General features: G+C 43.9%; 1 protein-coding gene and 1 long non-coding RNA gene across 3 annotated transcripts in view; one reads left to right on the top strand and one right to left on the bottom strand.

The window, feature by feature from the left end:
• The window catches only part of PREPL (prolyl endopeptidase like), a 469,235-nt gene that overhangs the window by 350,239 nt on the left and 96,269 nt on the right, over positions 1 to 22,727 (bottom strand). The window lies entirely within an intron of this gene.
• On the top strand, positions 12,085 to 14,917 carry LOC147709222 (uncharacterized). Its single transcript, XR_015296539.1, has 3 exons — positions 12,085 to 12,411; positions 12,549 to 12,944; positions 14,354 to 14,917. It is a non-coding gene; the product is annotated as an uncharacterized LOC147709222 (long non-coding RNA).

Raw genomic sequence — 22,727 nt, 5'->3', positions numbered from 1 at the left:
ACACAGCCCTCCTTCCTCTTCCCTGAGACAGCGGTCCGCGCTGAGACAGGGAATGCCCAAAGCCTAAGCCACGCCCACTGCGAGGCCACGCCCACTCCAAGGACTACAAATGTGCCGGCCATACCAGCGCAGCGGACGAGCGCAGCGGGAGCGCCGTTTGTGCGCCGAAGGCGCACCTAAGGCAAGCCCGTCTGCGCCCGTCCGCGCACGACCGGGCCTAGGGCCAGAACCCCTGCCTAACTCATCCTACCCGAAGGTAAGCTATTCACGGAGAGAGCTGCTAAGTCTCAGACCATCTACCAGCTCCTGTGACTACATCCATGATCTTAATGGACCTTACATTCGTTGCTCTCATTGCATACCAGCCCAGCTCACACTCCCTACAAAATCCCACAAGCCCGCTTCCCTCAAACTTGCTTCACTAAACTGTCGCTCACTTCCTAAACACGCGACACAGATTAATCATCTCATAGAAGACCTGGAGATAGATATCCTTTTTCTTACGGAAACGTGGCTTACCCCACACTCACAATCAGACATGGCACTAACAACTCCTACGGGCTACCTGATTCAGTCCCTACCCCGCCCTTTAGGAAGAGACGGTGGTGTCGCCATTATCCATCGAGACCATTTCCACTGTAAAACCAGTGATGCGCAGATCATGGACTCAGAAAGTCTTCACTTTACCATTAAACTAAACCCTACCAACTCTCTAACGGGATTACTTGTGTACCGTCCTCCCGGTCTCCCAGGCTCATTTGCTAGTTCCCTCCTAGACTCAGTCACAACTCAGGCCCACTCCCTATCAAATTTTATGATAATAGGTGACCTGAACATTCATCTTGAAGACCCGGCAGACCCAGTAGCTAAAGATCTGATCTTAGATCTGGCGGCACTTGACATCCGCCTACTTAACTCCGGAGCCACCCACATTAAGGGACATTTATTGGACCCGGTATTCACTAGCTCTCCATCAATGCAAGCGAAGGAGGCTCTTCCCCTTCCCTGGACAGACCACTTCTTAGTCTCCTGCCAACTTCCTGGAATTTTCAGGAAACCCCAAATACCGCCCACCTACAGCAGAGACAGGACCTGGTCCAGACTACCCACTGAAGAATGGGCCAAAACTTTAGAAAGGTCCACCCCGGCACACGCGGAAGACCCGGCTAGTGCCGACAAACAATTCAGAGAATGGATCACCTCCTCCCTGGACTCAGTACTCACCATTAGAACTAGGGAAGACAAAAACGGCAAACCCGGGTCAGCCCCGTGGTATACTACGGATCTCAGAATACTTCGTAAAAACTGCAAAAAAGCTGAACGGCTTTGGAGGAGAAACTGGCAGCACGCCAATAAAGAAGCCTATCAATTCACAGTCAGACAGTATAAAGAGGCCATTAGACAAGCCAAAGCCTCACACTATGACAAAAGGATACAAGAATCATCCAACTCAGCCAGGGAATCCTTCTTAATTGTAAAGGAACTGCTCAAAGTGCCCATTTCCACCATTTCCACCACCCCCAAAGTTGATCGAAGTGAGGAACTAGCCAATTACTTTGACGACAAAATCATACGCATCCTGGCTTCCCTCCCACCCCCCGGCCCCCCCAGCCACATGGAAAACCGTTTATCCATCGACCAGGCCAAAAACAATCTGCACCCCACACTGCCTACATTTCGGCCAGTAACTTGCCTAGAGGTTGAAAGAACCTTGACGAAACTGAAAAGCGGATCACCTCGGGACCCAGCTCCGATCAGGTTTCTTAAAACCGTAGCCTCAGTCATCGTGCCTACCGTTACGGACCTCATCAACAGCTCGCTCGCCCACGGATCTGTCCCCGATAGCTGGAAGAGTGCTGTGGTGAAAGCACTTTTAAAAAAACGTCAGCGAGACCCAGCAGACTTGTCTAATTACCGACCAATATCACTCCTCCCGGGTATCAGCAAAGTAGCAGAGAAATTGGTAAACATCCAATTATCTCAGTACTTTGAGACCAACAAACTACTCAGGCAATCCCAAACTGGATTTCGCCCGGGCCATGGTACAGACACCGCACTCCGAGCCGTCATTGAAGAAGCTAGGCTCATACTGGATTCAGGAGGATCAGTGGCAGTGATCCTCCTGGATCTAAGCGCAGCCTTCGACACAGTGAATCATCGTGTCCTTCTGCATAGACTGGCGGATGCAGGACTTACCGGGACGGCACTCAGCTGGATTGAATCCTTTCTTACAGGGCGCACGTTCCAAGTTTGGGACAATAACCACCACTCATCCACCCTCCCACTCACTAGTGGTGTCCCTCAGGGCTCCTCCCTGAGTCCGACACTTTTTAACGCCTACATGGCCCCCCTCGAGGATGTGGTGACACCATTTAATATAAAAATGGTAAGCTATGCTGACGACACGCAGCTGGTCGTCTCCCTGTCCCAACTGATCGCCCACCCAGAAAACTTGACCAATTGTCTTTTAGGGATTCACAACTGGATGAACAATTCATCACTAAAACTTAATGGGTCAAAGACGGAGGTGATGCTCCTAGGGAAGCAATGGACGACCATCCCTCCAGCAATCTGGCCTGACGTCTTCTGGGAAATACCCCCCCCCCCAAAGCGTGAAATTAAGACACTAGGTGTGTGGCTTGAGCCAGAGCTGTCTATGAAGACACAAGCAGCAAAAACTTCGGGCACCTGCTTCGGGCTCCTACGCACAACCCGCAAGATTCTCCCCTTACTGCCACCTACCTCTAGGAAACTACTCATACAGGGACTAGTACTGTCTCGTCTCGACTACAGTAATCTGGTCTACTTAGGAGCCCCTGAGGCCACACTGACAAAACTCCAGCGGACACAGAATACGGCGGCACGCCTTCTCACCAACCTTCCCGCTAGAGTGTCCGCCAAGCCGGCCCTCAAGACTCTGCACTGGCTCCCTGTGCGCCAAAGGGTGCAATTCAAAGCGATGTGTACTACACATAAGTTGATCAATGGTTCTGGCCCGGCCATTCTCAGCAAAATGATCACCCCCTATACATCAAACAGATCATTACGATACCAGAACGAGAACCTGGCCAGCATACCTAGATTTAAAAGGACTCGTACAGGAGGACGACAATTTTCCGTTCAAGCGGCCGCCGGATGGAACGCCCTCCCACGTTCCCTCAGACTTGAACCAAATTACCTGGCATTCCGTAAGAAACTAAAGACATACCTATTCCCTAAATAGAGCCTCCTGATAAGCATCTCTCCTCCCCCCCCCCTTCAACAGGATGACAAATCTTAATAGCGCGGGGATGCCCTTGGGTCACCAGGCGCTTTAGAAATCGTTATTAAATTAAATTAAATTAAACTGCTTTAAGTCCCAGTTAGTCCCAGTTATTCCTCTCCATCATTGTATTTCCCTCTAGATGATATGGAGAGGAGTACCGCAAGCCTGTGAGCTAAACGCAGGGCCACGGTTAGAATGTAATGTGCAAATTTTGCGTATGTCCCTATAAAGACTCGCAAATCCTTTATAACAGGTCGAAAGTCAGCCAAGCACCGGGACCAAACCCACCGGAATCTAGCGCATGAATACACTGCCACCAAGATGTACTTGTAAGCCCTTTCAGATTGTACGAGGCCGCAGTAGTCCAAATAGACACATGCAAGAGGTCTGTCTGAAATCAGTAATGGTGTTTGTGGTGGATGTGCTATAGTGGAACCCATCATCTGCTGACAGATGTCACACTTAAGGACAAAGCTCTTGGTCTGTTTCATAAGACCTAGCTACCAGTACCGTTGTTTTAGTAGTAAAACAGTTGCAGCGATACCAGCATGTGCTGAGCCCAGACCCTCATGTGCAGCTAGAATTAAAGCTAATTTGTGATCCCACTCCTGGAATTTGAGCATACGGAATGTTTTGCACATCAACTTGTAGGAGTTCTTGAGTGGAAAACCTTTTGGCAAGGCCTGAGCTGTTGTTACGCGTAGCATTTACAGCTATCATCTGTCCGTCAATTCTCATATTAGAACGAGTTACTGCAGCAACGGCAGCAGTTCGCAATGTCGCCCTGGCAGCTTCATGAGCCATTGAATTCCCTTCAACGTGCACGCCAACACGATGATGACTTAATGTGTGAATAACATGAGGCCATGACAAGCCTTTTTTTCAGCTCTGTCACTTGTTCCCACAGCAACCTGTGCTTTATAATTCAACCTTTGGAACCTCTAAATCCATTTTGGCCCCAATAATGGAGGTATTAATTGTAGGAGGGGACACAATAAAACAAATCGCACACAATGAGTGTGGGGAATTCCCGATCCGTATTTTCTAATGCCACTATTAGGGCTTTTAGTTCTGCCAGCTGTGTCTGTGTATTGCTAGGACAGAACTTGCCATCCCGCATCCGTCCCTTGACAATCGCACATGCTGCGCTGTATTGCTGTGTACTATTGCGGGGTGGGCAGATCTGTCAGTGTAAATAATGTATTCATACTGCTAAAGAGGCATTCTTTCATTCGGAAGAGGATATTCTTGTTCGTACTGCAGGAATGCTTGTGTTTTTAATGTAGAATCAAATATGTAGCCTACATCTGTTACAATGAGAGAATTAGCCCATTGTATCCATTGTGGATGCAACGCTTTTGCGTTTGGAACACTTGCTTTTGTAACAGCCTCTAAAGTTGGTACTGGAGCCACGACAATTATTCATTTCCCCTGAGCCAGTGATCTTTCTCTTACTATAGCAGTCAATACGGCTGTCAATATTTGTTCTGTGGATGCAAAACGCATTTCTGCGTTTGTGTACAAATGTGATTTGTATGCAATGGGTAAAATTTTGCCTTCATTGAAGGTGGGATATGTGTACCCAGATTGACCCTTGCTACTTGGGTCACCATAGTTGTAGTGTTTACACATGTGTGTAAGTGTTTGGAAGTTATAATGTCAGCTTGTATGGAACGAAGAATATCTGTGTGTTCCTGTGTCCAATGTTGAACTGAAAAATCAGGTCTGATTAGGTCGTAGAAATGTTTTACCTTTTCTGCGTAATCCAAAATGTATGTGCTGCCAAAATTTAGGAATCCTAAAATGGACTGTAATTTTTTCAGAGTCTTTGGAGGTTGGAGCAGGGTGCATTTTTCTGAAAAACAATATTTGCCAGGCTATTACCTTCACTTGAGAGCTCATATTCCAAAAATAATACATTAAGGTGGGTATATTTTTGATTTTTAAAGTTAAATTTGTAGCCCTCAGCGGCGAATCCCAGAATTATGTTGTTCACTCTGTTTAAATGATCCAATAATTCATCATCCGTCAGATAAATATAATCTACATAGGACAATACCTCCTCATCACAATTCTGAAGTAACTCGGAAAAACCCCGAGCTATTCTTGTACCCATGGGAAAGTTTATAGAATTGGTGATGAAAGCCGAGTGCTGAAAATGCTGTCAAATATCTGCTTTCAAGTGCAATATTTTGGCAAAAGAATCCATTTGAGAGATCTAGTATTCTTTTATAGTTCACAATGTTATTCATTAATGCAGCACTGTGTGAGTTTTATAATGCAAATGTTTTCGTGCATGTTTTCAAATGCTTATAATCTAAAACTAGACAGTATGAATTGTCTGGGTTCATTATGGGAAACAAAGGATTAATCATGGAAGAGGCCTAAGTCTCCATCACACCTTGATATTAAAGTTGATCAAAGATCTCCCTGACTTGCTTTTTTGCGTTATGCTTTATTAGGCCTCTGTGGAGTTGGAGGAGTTTTAACTGGGATTTCATAGTGAGGTGACTCAACATCCCACCCTACATGACTGGGGTATAATTAGGGCTACCAGTTTTATGGTATTTATTTTTTTCACATTTCCGTCTGTATTGATCCACTTTTATTCTTTGCTAATTTTATCTGTATTTATCCATATTTATTTTGGTCATTGTGAAAAATTGAAGCTGAAATGAGTGTATTTCCACATTTATTTAACTGATAAATATACAATCATGCTTGAATGCCTGCCAGGTTTCAGTGCTGTGAACACCTGCAGAAAGAATAATTAATGCACTTATATGAAAACGTGCAAATTTCAGTATCAGCCTTGTGTATATCTACTTCTTTACATAGCTTTACTAAAATCCCTTTTTGTTTTTAACCCCCTTTCCTATCAACCCACGCAGTTATTGGCTTGGTAGTCATGGCAGACAGAATTTAGAATTACTCAAAAAACAACCGAATTTCCATATTTATCCACATTTAAAAAATAAATACAGACATGAAAATAAATGTTTTCTGTCTGTATTTATCTGTAAAAATCAGTAAAAACGGAAAACAGGGAGCCCTAGGTTTAATGCAGGAGCTATTGCTATGTGTATGAATGTTTAAATGACTCTGGAACAAGGTCGGAGAAGGCTGGCAATATTACATTTTCCCTTTTAGGGCAGTCCATAACGAACGCAGGTGACCAATCTTTTTCAGCCTATAGGATGTCGTATCCATATGTCATGTTCTCCCAAAAGAGACCTTTCACTTTTATGGGTATGTCCCCCTCCATTTGGAGCGTTATTTCATATAAATGATGTGGGGCACTACCCTTGTATCAGGCGTTTCCACTGTGAAATGTTCATTCAACGATGCTGTCACCAGAATTTCCGTCAGGTTCTGGTGAGCTATTGTTACTTCTGCTGCGCTGTCTAGCATTGTCAGAGTCCATTCCCCATTCAATAATTGAGTCCTCAGTAGCCTGGGCATTTCTTATTTTAAGACCAGCTACCTTCTAATTTTTTAATTGAGGTTTAGTTTTGGGTTTATCTTCTTGTTTGATAGTTTGAAGTGCGATGTGTGTCTCTGGGCATGACTCGCTCTTCTGATCGGCGTTCTGACCGTCCTCCCCTCTCCGAGTGTTTGGGCGAACCCTGAAAGGAACGAGAGGAACGTGTATCAGTATCCTGATATTGGTCAGGTTTTTTAATATTGTCACGGTTCCTAAGGTTATATTATCTAGCAGAGGGCTCCTGTTGAGGAGACCCAGCCCGTCATCCTAATGCATTCTGCTTATTATTTCTTGTTATCTCATTTCTTTTTAGAAGAATCTGGTGCTTGCTTTGAGTTATACTTTTCAGGATTGCCCATTAATTGTGTATTTCACAGGTCTAGCTCCCAAGTTATCTCTTCCCAGCAAAACCTAGGTTTCTTCGATAATTTGGGGTAATTCTCGTTCCTGTTGAGCAGCAGTGCATTCCCTGAGGCGTTGGTGTATGGCCACTGTTGTTGCCTCCCCTTTTATGTTAGCTAACATAATTGTAGATACCTGGGCAAAATTGCCTATCAATTTCATCCCTAAGTCCAGGGCAGGTTCTGCCCCAAACTCATTCTGTATTTGTTTCAATACTTCTGGTCTGACTGCTATTGAGGGGGTAGCATGAGATCTGGTATAAACAGCAGCAAAAACTGTACCCTAAATGGTACAATCCTCTTTCGGGGGAGATATTTCCATTGGCAAGCAAATTATCCGTTTTTCTTGTGGGCCTGTGTGTGGAAACACTACCTCATGCTGTGCTATTTTCTGTGCTATCCAGAACAGCATTTGCTCACGTTTAGTGGGCATTCGTCTCATTATCACATTCAGCTTTTATGGGGGGATTTTTTTTGCAGTCCTTTGTAGTTGACCAGCTTGAATGACCCTTGTAGGTTGAATTGTAAGTGTTCGCATTATGAACTGTGTAAGATTTATGTGTAGCTTTATTATTTCTTAGTAAAGTGGACGTAAGTCTGCTGGTGGCAATGTATCAATTTCTGCAAGCAGTGTGTAAGCAACTAAGACCGGCCAAGGCACTTCGTCTCTGCTGAGCAGACGAGTCTCACTTTTTCTGTGGTATGGGGGAGGGCGCCTTTAAACCAATTTATAAGTTCTTTGTAAGTTAACGAGACTTCAAATGCCTCGTATGGAGAGTATTTCTCAGGTATCTCATCTGAAATGTAACTTTGAAATACATGTGTGTGTGCGTCTGCAGACAGGAATTTAATCCAAGAATAGAACACCTCTGTCCTGAATGGAATGTCTTTTGTGCCTCAATCACGAAGGTAACAGTCATACCTAATGACGAAAGACCATAATCTGCTAATTTAATAGTAATTGCATTCCTGCTCAGCGTCCTCCCCACTAGCACCACTCGTACTAGTGTCTGCGGTCTGAGACATTATAGGAGGAATCATATAAGAAGCATATAAGAAAAAATTATATAGTTTTGCACAATGTGGGAAACTATAATACTTCAAGCTTGAACAAACCTACAGCCAATACAAAGGATATACCTACTCAGTTGCGGCAGACTTTCCTTCCCCACTCCAGACGTCTCTGGGTAAATGTGCGTAGGGTTCTCTGAGAAAGCACGACTGAACTACTACTGGCTGTTAAATAAGAACCAAACCAACATTGGGCGCCATGTCGTGTAGTTCCTACAAATCTATATAGGATCTACACATTTAGACAACATAAACCAAGGGATTGGTGTCCAGACTGATTCCAGACACCCCCAAAGAATATGTTAGCCTTTGGAGCAGCTACCTAACAGTGCCACTATAAGCCCCCTAACCTTACCAAGGAGCGAATAGTTTCTAACAACTATCGAACATGACAACCCTTGATCCTTTAGGGATTGTGAAAACAGTACAGCACTTTTCACTCAGTCAATCGTGCCCACTTAGTCTCAAAGAGATACACAGTATAAATGATGGGGACGTTTTCAATAAGCATTTATTGAACCAGCGTCATTCTAGTATAAAACATGTTTGCTGCGACAATCATTAGACAGAAACAGATGTAAGAGATTACAAGCACCAACAGAGTAAATAAAAGCTGGAATTCTACCATGCTGCTAAAACACTGAATATATGCAAGCATATAGATACATGACAGTAATAATGTGCACTTCTACGATGCAAACCCTATCTATGGGCAACTAAGTGTACCTAGCATGTATGTCGGTGTAAAGCCAAGATTCCCCCAGGAAAGAGCCAACCCCATTACCAGATGGGAGAGAATGAAGGACCCTGTCTTGGTCACGAGTTGGACACCCTGCAAGGGATGTCAGACCACAGCATGCTGGAGTTTCTGCGTGCAGGGATCTCAGCATCTTGTGTCAGCATGGAAGCTTCTCCTCTGGTTACCCAATGAAGATGTAGTTCTACCTAGATATGTAATGGTACTGTGGGCCTGTTGTCCAAGGATGACGATAGCGGTGACATTTGTAGAGAGTTATTATACAGAAGATGGTAATCCTGCTGTGTATGTCCTGGGCAGGGGATTAAGATATGATACTAAGAATCCTAATGCATAGTGCACAAGGTTAGATTTTATGATAGTTGTAACTTGATTACTTATGGAGGAGAATTGACTAATAAAGCCCACTATCAAGTACACCCTCCTCCACTACTCCAGTTTTCATAATAGATCACAAAAAGATAACATACCATTTGGACAGTTTCTTCGGCTTCGAAGAAACTGTTCTACATTAGAAGACTTTTATAAACATGCAGATATTCTTAAAAAGAAGCTAAAAGAGTGAAGCTATCAAAAGAAACTTATTAACCATTCATTTAAAAGAGCCAGATTTTACAACAGGGAGAGCATGTTCAATAAAAGAAATAGGGAAAGACAAAAAAATAATAAAATAGTCTCTGTTAATCAATTCTCCTCCATAAGTAATCCAATTAAAAATATCATGAATAAGAACTGGAATATTCTAAATGAAGGCCGAGATATGCAATTAGACAAGCCCCTTTTTGCCTTTAGATGGAATAGGAACTTACGAAATACTCTGGTTCAAACATACAGAGAAGTAAGAAATAATCAGCAAACAACGTTAGATCAGGGGAGGACGATTGGTAATCACAAATGTGGCCTTTGTGCCATATGCGATCAGTGTTTGGTGAGCAAAGATATTGAATACAATGGTACCAAGGTGACCTGTAGAAGTATCAATAACCGCTGTAGCAATAAATATATTTCCTACAATGCCCCTGTGGTTTAGGCTACGTAAGGAAGACGGGCCGGGAGTTAAGAATATGCCTAACTGAACATAAATCGGCATTGAAAACTGGTAAAACAAATGCCCCTATGGTCGAGCATTAAATACAAGCCAGACATGGATGTCTGGACTTTCATTGGTTCATCCTTGAGAAGATACCAGGCAACAGACGGGGTGGCCATTTGAAAGGAAAAAGAAAATTGAGGGAACAGTGGTACATCTTGAGGCTCAATACTGTGGGACTTGGCCCCAACTCAAGGGAGGAATGGGCGAAATGTATGTAGACATTGAATAATATCTTTTAGGAATAGTCGAGGTGAAACAAAATTAATGAAGATACATTCAATGTGATCATACTGTGAGTGAGAAATGACTAGGGGAGTTTAAGACTAGATTTAGCACAATGGTTGGATAGAATAGAGACAGAAGATATACTCTTACCTGTTGTATTGATGGTTCCTATTTAAAGTAAATAATGTTGGCTCAAGTGCACAGCCTATGCAATCTTCGGCTATTATTTTCTTAAATTAATGTAAATGTTCTGGCTGCTCCATGGGGTGGCGTCTTCCGTCCGTCCGACGTCCATGTAATAATATAGGTAATGTGCTACTAACCTAAATTAGTTGCATCCCCCTCAGGCACACCTTCAGGTTCCTTCCAAAAGAAAATGGACTCCAAAATTGTTTGTAGAATTTCTGCAAAATTCTTTTAATCCAGTGTATTTGAATCATGAAGTTCTTTTCATTTCATTATAGACTCAACGTGTTCTTCAAAAAACTTCAACTTCTTCACATATAATATACTCAATTGCTCCCATGAATTTCAGGCTGGAAACCCTTCTTCAGGGAGCAGCACTAAAAATCAAAAATCATCGCACAAGTGTTTATCAATGCAGTCAATCATACAAATATTCATCACAATAATTTGTATGTTCCTTATATACCTTAGTGTGAGGTATTATAAAACCACCAGTCTGTATGTATGTGTGTGTGTAAACCATGTGTCTAATTTCACTCATAGTGTTCCCATCGTGATTATAATAGGATCATAAGGAGAAACGTATAGGCAAATTTACGAGATTTTTACTTGATCCTCGTTAACATACTAAGACATAAACAAACAGAAGCAAGCATTTACAATGCAATGGTTTCGCCTTTGGAAAAGTTAGAGCTATTGGCATTGTAAATGACAAAATGTGTATTTATGTGTTGGTTTTGAAAGCAGATAAATAAATGGCATTGTCATTTACATTGCGAATAGATTAATCTCTATCAAATGTTAGACCTATTGTACCCTACGGACGAGCTCAGCAGACAGCAATTACTAGCACACACACACACACCCAGAGCCACACACACACACCCAGAGCCACACACACACACCCAGAGCCAGCCACACACACCCAGAGCCAGCCACACACACCCAGAGCCAGCCACACACACACACAGATTTATCCCAGATAATCCCATGACATTCCTAGAATGTGTCTACTGTTATCTTTGTGTAGCACTATCTCAAATGGTAGCTTAACTTTTTACAAGCCATACAAAATGTTTTAAGTCATCATGTTTAATTACATATACTTAGCAAATCAAGAGATACAGAGTAATTCAAACTAACCACCCACTACAAACACAATGACCTTTTATTTGAAAGGCCCATTTTTTCATATTTAAAATAAGGCTCCTGTTGTATAACAAAGGGCTTCATAATATAGAAGGTATCAGTCATATTGAATCCTCCTTGGAAGAAGACATACAACAGCGAGTTTTAAAAACGCTGTCACACGTTTCGGTGGAAATCTTCCTCTACTCCCCCATCTTCCTCAGGACTATACTGGATGAAGAAAGATAATGTACTAGACAAGCTGGAGTTGTGCCAGTTATTGTAGGGTTCGGGCAATATGGCCAAAAATTGAATTAACCCCTTTGGAGACAGGCCTTCAAAACAATATAGGACATTACATCCATGTTACATGAATTTTCCAAAAAGGGTGGCTTGAGCTTACCAAATATAGATCTTCGTGCTGTGCTCTACTATGTTAGACTATGGTGTGTCCTATTATGTTTTGTTGTTTTTGTGTAATGCATTATGTTTTCTGACATGTGCTATGCAATGTTGTTTGTTATATTTTTTGTGTTACGATATTACAAGTGTTTTGTGCTTGGTTGTGTTTTATGGTATGAGCTATATTTCATGTTGTGCGTTATTTAATGTTCTGTTATGTTTCATGTTATTGAAATTATAATATGTTATGTAATGTTACGTTATGTTATTACATTTTCGAAAAAAGCAATATGCAAAGGTGCCCCAAACTATTACTATTTAGTAGTCAGATTTGATGTCACGCCTTCACTGTCAAGAATCATAAAACTTCTCTGTCAACATGCTCTTCTCTCATTGTCAGTCAATACTTGGGTCTGCAGATATTTAGATTTGGTCACCCGCACTACTTTTAAAAGCTTGCAACATTTAAGGATTCATGTATTGACATAACAGCTGAAAACACAATTGGCAAAACCAATAGGTCTTGCCCATGCTAGAGCTTTTAGCTTTGCCAATGTGTTTCAGCCATGTTGTTCACCAGCGTGGCTGCTCTTCAGCATGTCAAAAAGTGAGTGAAGTACAGCAGAGTTGCGTAGAGTGGAATGGTGAGATAGGGTGTTACAAAGTGGAGTGGCAGAGAGTGTTGTGTATAGGAGTGGCATGGTGTTGAGTTGCATATAGAGACATGCATTGGAGCGGCACTGAGTAGAGTAGACAGGTGTAGAGTGCATTGACAGAGTGTTGCAGAGTATGGTGGCACAGAGTTAAGTGGTGTTGAATTCAGCAGCATACAATGCAGCATCATAGAAGGCAGTAACATAGATTAGAGCAGTGCACAGTAGAGTGCAGCTGTGCAGAGTGGAGTGGCGCAGAGTGGAGTGGCGCAGAGTACAGTGGCACAGAGTGCAGGGCGTAGAGTAAAGTGGCTTAGAGTAGAGTGATGTAGAGTGGTGTGGTGTAGATTTTTGTGATACAGAGGGAAGTGGCACAAAGTAGAGTCGAGTGGCATAGAGTGCGGAATAGAGTGCACAGTACAGTGTAATGGCATGGCATGGACTGCAGTGGAGTAGAGTAGCATAGAGTGGTGCAGAGTAGAGTATAGTTCAGCAGAGTGCAGTGGCCTAGAGTGCAATGTAGTATAATGGAGTAGCATAGAGTGGAGTAGTGCAGAGTGGAATGGGAGAGTTCAGAGAGAGCAGTGTTGCAGAGTAGAGTGTGAGAGTGCAATGGTAGATTGTAGTAGAGTGGCGCATAATACATTGATGCAGAGTAGAGTACAATGGCATAGAGTGCAGTGACAGAGTGCAGCTGTGTAGACTGCATTGGCATAGAGTGCACTGCTTAAGAGTGTAGTGGCGTAGACTGCAGTGGCATAGAGTAGATTGCGTCAGAGTAGAGTGAAGTGGCGTAGTGTGGAGTAGTGCAGGGTAGAGAGCAGTTGCATAGCGTGGCATAGAGTGTAATGGAGTAGAGTAAAGTGGTGCAAAGTGCATTGGCATAGAGTGCACTGGTTAAGAGTGTAGTGGCGTAGACTGGAGTGGCATAGAGTAGATTGCGTCAGAGTAGAGTGAAGTGGCGTAGTGTGGAGTAGTGCAGGGTAGAGAGCAGTTGCATAGCGTGGCATAGAGTGTAATGGAGTAGAGTAAAGTGGTGCAAAGTGCAGTGGCATAGAGGGCAGTGGTGCTGAGTAGATTAGAGTGGCGTACAGTGGATTGGTGTAAAGTGCAGGGGCATAGGATTGAATGTTACAGTGTAAAATGCATTGGCTAATAGTGCAGTGCCGTAGAGTGCAGTGTTGCAGAGTGGCATAGAGTGCAGTGGTGCAGAGTGGAGTTGTGCAGAGCAGATAGGTGTAGCCTAGACTAGAGCGGTGTAGAATGCAGTGGCAAGGAGTGAAGTGGTGTAGAGAGGCAAACAGTGCATTGGCATAGAGTAGAGTGGTACAGGGAAGATTAGAGCAGCGTAGCGTGAAGTGGCATAGAATGCAGTGGCATAGAGTGGAGTGATGCAGAGTGCAGTGATGTGGAGTGGTGTAAAGTGGAGTGGTGCAGAGTAGAGTGCAGTGGTGTGGAATGGTGGAGAGTAGATTGGCATAGAGCGGAGTATGCACGGTATGGTAGCGCTCTGCCATTACAGACAAATGTTTACAGTCTTCAATTTTACTATTAAAACTATACAGTGCACAAACTAAAATGTGTTGAAATTGCATCACCTAGTTTATTGATTTGTTTTGATCATATTAAAGTATATGATTCCAACACACTTAAAAAAAATGCTTAATTTGTGTTCCTAATTCCGATAGATTATGAAATACTTACATACTTCATTTAAAAGTTGTCCTGTGCAAGAAAAAAAACTCTTTCCTACCCCCAGTATCCAGCAAGATTTTCAGGTAAATCCTCTCACTTTGAAGTCAGAGAAAGAAAACTAAACTAGCACCCTTTGGTGAAGACAGCATCTGACATTTGACCTCAGTCTTCGAATGCACAGCAAATGTGACAAGATAGGAACAACATTTAAAGGCCTGTTTCCAGAAATAGAGTTTGTGGAAGAATACAATAAACAGGTTTTAGGCAATGAGAGGGAGGAACTGAACTTGGAGAACCTAAAGCACATAAACCAGCAAATAGAAAGCAAGAAATTGTGAGTTACAAACCACAAAGTCACTCGCAATCAACGAGCGGAATGCATTCCTAGGTCAACTTTCTGAATGTCGCCAACATATCTTTAGCAAACCAGACAGCTGCACTGTCTGGTAGGCTGTGAGTCTGGTTTGCTGTGACCTAAAAATGAAACAGTGTTTTAAGAGCAACTGGATGGCAAAATATAAGTGTCTATACCACAACTGAATCATTAACTAAAGTGCAGAAAGGATGAACCACACGCTGACTGCTGAGTTATATGATTCCTGGAAATGAAATGCTGTTTGCTGTTGAAGACTCATAATAAGGGGAAAGGCCTTCCAGTGGTCTGAAACCAAATACCTAAAGAAAGGCCTTATCGGAGCCTGGCGTTTTCGCGGGCCTAGGCGTGTAGTGTACCGGCCTGGGCGCTTCTAACGGGCGCCTCCACTTATCTAATGCCGGCTGGACTATCGACTGAGTACCGCGGAGGGGCTGCCAGTGGAAGTCTCAGGTTTTCACTTGCTGTGATTAGTGGTCTTGGTGCATTCAAAGGAAATACTCTGGCTGAAGCAATAGGCCACTTAAGAGCAACATGCTACAAGCGTTGTATGGTATCACGTCACAAGGCATGCTACTGCGCGTGTGTTTTGTGTGTGTCTGTGCATCTGGATGTAAGTCAGTGTGGGTCTCCGGTCATGTTTGTGTGTTCTCTTCCTTTACTCTACCACTTTGCAGCCTCCTCGATTTGGATTTATGTTTGTATTCATCTGTGTATTTGTCGATGTTGTGTCGATCTGTGTGTGCGCGCGCGTTGAAAGAGTATTTGTGTGTTTACGTTTCCGCTCATTGGCACTTGTGCAGTATGAGTTTGTGTGGGTTTGATTGTTTGCGTGGGTCTCTGCGAGTTTTAGGTGCTGGTGCGTTTTCGAGTCTGGTGATTGATTAAGTAAGTGAGCCCCTTCGCAAGCATTGCTTGGAAATGCTGCCCTTCCTATCCCGGGCGTTTGCCTGGTTCGATCAGGCGACGGCCGCACAGGTACCGAGCTTCCCTAGTGCTGAGTGAGGACAAAAGTCAGTCTGCTCTGTTTCCTGCGCAGCAGGGCCTGGCTTCGGGCTCTTTTGATCGCCCTCCCTCTCCATGTGCTGCAGCTCTGATTAGAGGCTGATCCGGGGCTCGTCTTTGATCAGCGGGCCTGGCAGCCTGCAGGTGCCGCGTGTCACCACATTAGAGATCAGCAGCTTTAATCTGCGCAGCTCACGTAAATTATCTGCGTTACCCACGCCATTCACAAAACGCGTGCGAGTGGCCACTCTGCCTGGACCTTATGTTTTTTACGTCGTTTAGCACTCCCGGGTAATGTTAAATCCAACACTTGGTTAAAATGTTTTATTGATGAGTGCTTTGACTTTCCGCATATTTTTATTACAAAGGGTTATAGTTAAATATTCTAGATTTCCAAGAACATCTTTCAGGGCAGTTTCAAAGTACATTAGCGGGGAATGACGACGTGGGTGTCCCGGGCCGGCAGATTCGGGGGCGTGTTTTTCGTGCTCTCCCCTTCCCATTGGCTGGAAGGTAAAATTCCAGCCAATGGGAAGAGGAGAGGGCGGGACTTAAAAAAAGACACGGAAACGCCCCCGAATCGCGTTCCGACGGGGAAAGAATGATGGACAGCCACTCTCTTCCAATGGCTTACCTCCATTTATGGAGCTAGCCAATGGAAGAAGGGGCGGATTCAAGTCCCCCATAATGTAAACAAAAGCTTTCGCCTGGGCGTAGCACTGCTTCGCAGTGCTACGGCCAGGTCGAAACCTAAAAAACGGAGCGGTTAGGTCAAACAAATAAGCGCTTGCAAAGCGCTTACGCTGTGGTAGTATCAAAATTCACAGAAGTTTAAACAAATGTTCTGCCACTTACTCATTTGAAATGCAAATACGACGAAGATTCCTCGTTTGAGCCCCATGTGAGCGGCACTTCCGTATAATGCTTGCACTTTTCTCCCAATTGGTTCAGAGCGTGCGGTCACGTGCGCATAGACATAGGAAAAAGATTTTACTCAGCAACGCGGTTAAAAAGTATCCATCACGCGCGAATCAAGAAAACAGATGTCGCGTTATATAATCCTATTTAAAGTAAACATCTTGAGTTGGGGATGTGTATATGCTACATGCAGGGGTGCAGGGAGGGGATGGGGGGCTTGGGAATTGGGGAGTTTTGTTTGTTGATTTGTTTGTTTTGTGTGACTAGAGTTCGCTATGGGTGTCCATGGATATCCTGTGTTTTTTAGGAGACATGAATGGCTTCCGCTAGGTTGGGGCTAGGGTTTGTCATCCTCAGCTGGAACGTGAATGGGTTGGGTGATAGGATTAAGCGCAGTATGGTGAGTCAGCTGATTAGGAGACACTCGTCCGACGTGGTGTTGCTACAAGAAACTCATCTAATGGGTAAACGTTGTATGGCGCTTCACAGAGGGGGCTACAAATTAGTGGCCCATGCGGGCTTTACTTCAGGCTCTAGAGGAGTAGGGATCTTGGTGAAGAACTCCTTTCCTCTCACCATTCAGTCGACGTGGTCTGACAACAGAGGCCGTTATGTCGGAATATCCGGGCTTTGGGAGGGCAGGACTGTCACGCTTTTGTCTATCTATGTCCCTCCAGCATTACAGGTGGATACTTTTCGTGATTTGGGCCAGGTGTTTCTGACTCTGCCCATTGGGATAATGGTACTGGGCGGGGACTTCAACACAGTACTGGATGGTGAATTAGACAGGCACCCATCCCGTGTGCTTTTGCCTTCCCGTAGATCGTTGGCGGATTTTATCTCTGCGTCGGGTCTGGTGGATGGATGGAGACTTCGGCACCCTAGTGATGTGGGTTATACACACGTCTCGGCGGCGCACCACTCACTTTCTAGGATAGACTGTGTCTTATTACCAGCGTCTCAGACGGCCTTTATTCAGGAGGTGACTGATTTGGCCGTTGGAGTGTCTGATCATTCGCCGATTTGGCTTCATCTGCGGATGGGACAGGGCGATGTGGGTAGGGTTGCACCGATTAACGCGTGGCGTCTGAAGGACCTTGCTGTCAGGAAGGGGCTTGTACGTGTCACGGTTTGTTATTTTCAGGAGAATGAAGGGTCGGTAACATCGAAGTTCTCCCTGTGGGAAGCGTATAAAACTGTTGCTAGGGGGAAGGTTCTCTCCCTAGTATCTGGGCAGAAGAAGAAGAGCAGGGCGGAATTAGATAGGGTGGAGGCGGAGCTATTGGTCTTGGAAGCTGCTGTCTCCTCGGGGAGCAACCCTGGGGCGGGGCACCGCCTCGGATTGCTCTGTGATGAGTACAGGACCCTGACACGTGACAGAGCAAAGACACAACATGTCACCACGCAGAGTAGAATATATAAACATGGCGACAAGGCCGGGAAGTTGATAGCGTGGTTGGAAAAGGGTGATTGGGGGTCTCGGTTGGTGCCGGAGCTGCGTATTGCGGGTGCGGCGGCTTCGTCGGATCCTCAGTTGATTGTGGATGAATTTGCCCGATATTTTGAGGAGGTCTATACCTCGGCAGGGGACTTTACAGAGCGAGAAAATGCTGACATGATTCGGGACATTCCGATGCCGGTTCTGTCTGTTAAGAACAGGGAATTTCTGGACTCTGCTCACACGAATGATGAGGTGGCGATGGCCATTAGGGAGGTCCACTCCGGCAGGGCTTGTGGCCCGAACAGTCTCCCCATCGAATTGTATAAGCTTCATGCCAACCGCTTGGCCCGCACCTGAAAGATATGTATCTTGAAAGTAGAGACTGTGGCGAGTTGCCATATGATCAACGCCTAGCGAACATTGTGGTCATTTATAAGGACGGTAAGCCGCGTCTGGAGTGTTCGTCGTATCGTCCGATTTCCCTTTTGAATGTAGAGCCTAAAGTGCTGGCCAAACTGCTTGCCTCCCGTCTAGTGAAGGTTATCACGACGCTGGTGCATCCGGACCAGTCCGGTTATATGCCGCGTCGGAACACTGCCCTTAATCTCTGCCGGCTCCACAGAGTGGTTGCGGGTGCTTCCCGCATCCATGAACCAGCGGGGTTGTTGTCCCTGGATGCCACCATGGCCTTTGATCGCGTGGAGTGGCCGTACCTCTTTGCGGTCCTGGAGAAGTTGGGGTTTGGCCCTGAATTTATTGGTTGGGTTTGCCTTCTCTACTCAGCCCCCCTGTCTCGTGTGGTCGTAAACAACCATAGGTCACGTGACTTTTCACTTGGGAGGGGCACTCGTCAGGGTTGCCCTCTCTCACCACTCTTGTTCGCCCTTGCCCTGGAACCGCTCGCGGCCTGGGTATGGTGGGACCGTTCGGTTGGAGGACTGCGTTGGACATCGGAATGGGAGGATAAGATTTCGTTATATGCTGATGACATCCTGTTGTCTTTGACCTCCCCTCACAGTTCCCTGTTTGTTTTTATGGATATCCTTGCTATTTTCGGGAGACACTCGGGCTTCGCTATCAACTGGGCAAAGTCGGTGCTTTTTGTGTTAACTGGCAAACCACCCAGATTGCCAGTGAATTGCCCGGTGAAGCTGGAGTTGGTCAGTTTTTGTTATTTGGGGATTCAGATATCGAAGGACCCCAAGGTAAGCTTTAACCTGAATTTATTACCCCAATTAGCCAGACTGCGTGGTGATGTTGCAAGGTGGAAAGCATTACCGCTTTCCTCGGTGAGCCGCGCCATCCTCTTTAAGATGTTGGCTCTCCTGCGCTTTTTATATGCTCTGCAGAATTCCTTCGACCCAGTACCTCCGTCGTATTTTAACAAGATCGAATCTTTGCAGCGCGGCCTTCTGTTGGAGGGGAGGCCGCATATTGCATTGTCAAAATTGATGTTGCCCTGGTATGACGGGGGCATTGGTCTGCCTAATATCAGGAGATACTATTGGGCGTCCCAGTTGGCTCCTACTAATCATGCAATTTATGGCTCGCCGGTAGACCCGGGCTTTGCGATGGACCGTGGCCAAATGCCCGGGGGAGAGTATACTAGAGTGTAGTATGCGAAGAATGGTCGCTTCCCTTTGGTGGGTCCTCCATCGACGGCGACAAGGTTATGGCACGAGGCTAACAGGGCCCTTAAATGGGCGGGGAGAATAACGCTGGCTACACCATTGTGGAGCTCGGAGATGTTGGGTAATCTGTGGAAAACGAAAGGGTTTGACTGGTGGGATTTGATTGGAATTTCACAGGTGCGAGATGTTTGGGGTAAGGATAGGGTGCTGACATTTGAGGAGTTGCAGGCCAAGTACCAGCTACATGATACTGAATGGTTTAGATACCTTCAGGTTAGTCATGCTTCACGTGCTGTAATCCCTAGGGGCGAGACACCTTCATAGGCCTCTCCGCTGGAGGACCGACTGTTGGATGGTTTTTTGCCTACCAAAGCAATATCGTTGACCTACAGAAAACTCATTAACCATACTGAGGATCCCCTGGAGCGGCTTAGCAAACAGTGGGTGGCGGATGGATTAGTTCTGCATGAGGAAGATTGGATGGAGGCGGTGTCATTCCCTAGAGTAGTGGCGGTCCCAATGAGACTTCGTTTGGTCCAACTGAGGATTCTGCACCGTTCCTACACCACGGGCCCTGGATTGTTGAGGATGGGGTTGGCCGTGTCTGCAGATTGTCGAAGAGGGTGTGGAATGCCTGGAACGTTCCTTCATATCCTGTGGGAGTGTGAGAAGGTCCGTGATTTTTGGACGAAGATACGTTTGAAGATGAGTGAAGTATGGGGTGTGCGGATTGAGTTGGAGGTGCGTCGTTGTCTGCTGAATGTTTGGGAACCCTCCGACCTCTCGAGTAACGGCAAACTCTGGGTCACTCTTGCTTGTGCGATAGCCAAACGTAATATTGCACAACTCTGGGGCGCTTTTCGGGTGCCTCGGGTTGGGAAGTGGATGGAGGACCTCAACTGGTGTATGTTTCGGGAGAGGTCTGTGTATGTGTCGAGGGGGCGACCCCGCAAGTGGGGTAAGGTCTGGGGAGTTTGGAATGCCTATCGTGGGGACATTTGTACACCACCCGATGTAGATCCTGCCAGTGTGGAATCGGAAGACGCCTAAGCCCATTCTTTACATTTTGCTTTATTGGTATTACACGGAAGTCTATGTTCTCTATATGTATATTTGCAGTCACTCAATGCGCTCTGGTCAGTTTTGAGTGGTGCAATATTCCTTCTTTTGTTCAATAAAAAGATTTTAAAAAAAAAAGTAAACATCTTACGAGATTACTGAGATGTTTATATATATATATATATATATATATATATATATATATATATATATATATATGAAGATTTTAACCAACCTATAAAAGGGTTAAAAGGTTAATAAGTATTAGAAAATTGATTCTTCTGTAAAATTTGGAGAAAGGGTTTTTACAGAACTGTGGCAGAGAATATGGGATTAGGAGTACCAAAAGATTATATAGTATGTTGATCATTGGATTTCAAATGGAAAAAAAACTTTCAAAAAAACAAAACAAATTGTAATTGTTGCCTTCCTTTTAAAAAAAAAAGAAATTCTATAATAATTGAATATTGTATTCCCAGAATAAGGCCAAATATTTCCGGAATAATTAGGTTAAAAAGAGATTTCAATATAGGTTAGTTCTACATCAACCCATTCAAAGTTGGCGGTTCCGTAATGAGAAAGTTAAGTGGGTTCTCTCAAATAATTATGTCGCCTGACAGGCAGTTGAATCCGGCGTCAATGAGAGGCGGAGCCGTATAGATTTCTTTCCCATTTAGGTAGATCACGCACCATTTCGGAGCTAAACGATCCGAAATGGTGCGTGATCTACCTAAATGGGAAAGAAATCTATACGGACGCCGTACTTCAATTGAGAGATCGGGTGAGTGAATTAAGTGTAGAGCCAATTCAGGATTGAGGGTTGGGCTGCCTCTTCTTTGTTTCATGTGTACCATTGGGTATAGAGGAATTCTGAGGCGGGTAATGTACCTACAATGTTTTGTTTACTTTTGCATCTACAGAAAACAGACCCACAGAGGTGGAGTAAATGCTGTTTCCTTTTTCAAATAACAAAGAGCGAGGATTTATCTACCCCCCTCCCCCAAGAAGGAATCTCTACATAATTATTGAAAAGGGAATATATTTTTTTGACAAGGTGGGGGATTTTATATGATCAACTCCTATCATATTATATTTTATCCTCACTTACTAAAAAAAGTAGAATAGCCTTGCAAATAGAGAGATAATATTTTCTCCTTTTTATCTATAGATTAAATGACAATATATTTTCAGTGAATGTGGGCACTCCAATGAGCATATATAATAATTTTTGTAACATGGAGATTAACCTGTGAATTCTATTGGTGAATTCATGAGGGATGGAATTGTTCCATATATATATATATATATATATATATATATATATATATATATATATATATATATATATATATATATATATATATATATATATATATATATATATATATATATATATATATATATATATATATATATATATATATATATATATATATATATATATATATATATATATATATATTCACAGAAAAAACCATAGGCTTAAAACTCGTTATAGTTAGGAATTAGCATTTAAAAAATCTTTGAAATTTACTGAAAAAACCATAGGTTTAACACTCGTTATAGTTCGGAATTAGCATTTAAAAAACCTTTGAAATTCACAGAAAAACCATAGGTTTTGTCACTGACCACGTCATGAATGATGTAATATGTGACATCATCAGCAGTGGATTGCGGGCGCGCAAGTTATAGTGAGTCCAACTAACTATAACGTGGGAATTTCAATGGTTTTGTATGAGTAAAATGTCCAGCTAACTATAACTGGTGTTAAACCTATGGTTTTTTCAGTGAATTTCAAAGGTTTTTTAAATGCTAATTCCTAACTATAACGAGTGTTAAACCTATGGTTTTTTCAGTGAATTTCAAAGGTTGTTTAAATGCTAATTCCTAACTATAACGAGTGTTAAACCTATGTTTTTTTCAGTGAATTTCAAAGGTTT

This window comes from Lissotriton vulgaris, chromosome 6 (assembly GCF_964263255.1).
Source record: "Lissotriton vulgaris chromosome 6, aLisVul1.2, whole genome shotgun sequence".
NCBI classification, from domain to species: Eukaryota; Metazoa; Chordata; class Amphibia; order Caudata; family Salamandridae; genus Lissotriton; species Lissotriton vulgaris.
This window is presented reverse-complemented; position numbering and strand designations above follow the sequence as displayed.